The 235-nt window shown below is 32.8% G+C and overlaps 1 protein-coding gene across 1 annotated transcript in view; it reads left to right on the top strand.

Annotated features, from left to right (window-relative positions):
• The window catches only part of LOC107746663 (beta-1,3-glucosyltransferase), an 84,412-nt gene that overhangs the window by 81,052 nt on the left and 3,125 nt on the right, over positions 1 to 235 (top strand). The window lies entirely within an intron of this gene.

The raw sequence follows: 235 nt of genomic DNA, 5'->3' as shown, positions 1-235 counted from the left end.
AATTCTGAGAAATAAAGTCAGAACTGCGAGATATAAACTCACAATTGCGAGACAAAGTCGTAATTCTGAGAAATAAAGTCAGATTTGCGAGATATAAAGTCAGAATTCTGACTTTTTTTTCTCAGAATTGCGTGATATAAACTCAGAATTGCGAGTTATAAAGTCAGAATTGCGAGTTTTTTTCTCGCAATTGCAAGTTTATATCTCGCAATTCTGACTTTTTTTCTCAGAATTG

This window comes from Sinocyclocheilus rhinocerous, unplaced genomic scaffold (genome assembly GCF_001515625.1).
Source record: "Sinocyclocheilus rhinocerous isolate Xijiao unplaced genomic scaffold, SAMN03320098_v1.1 scaffold259, whole genome shotgun sequence".
Taxonomy (NCBI): domain Eukaryota; kingdom Metazoa; phylum Chordata; class Actinopteri; order Cypriniformes; family Cyprinidae; genus Sinocyclocheilus; species Sinocyclocheilus rhinocerous.
The sequence above is the reverse complement of the archived record's forward strand: the minus strand, read 5'-3'. Positions and strand labels throughout refer to the sequence as shown.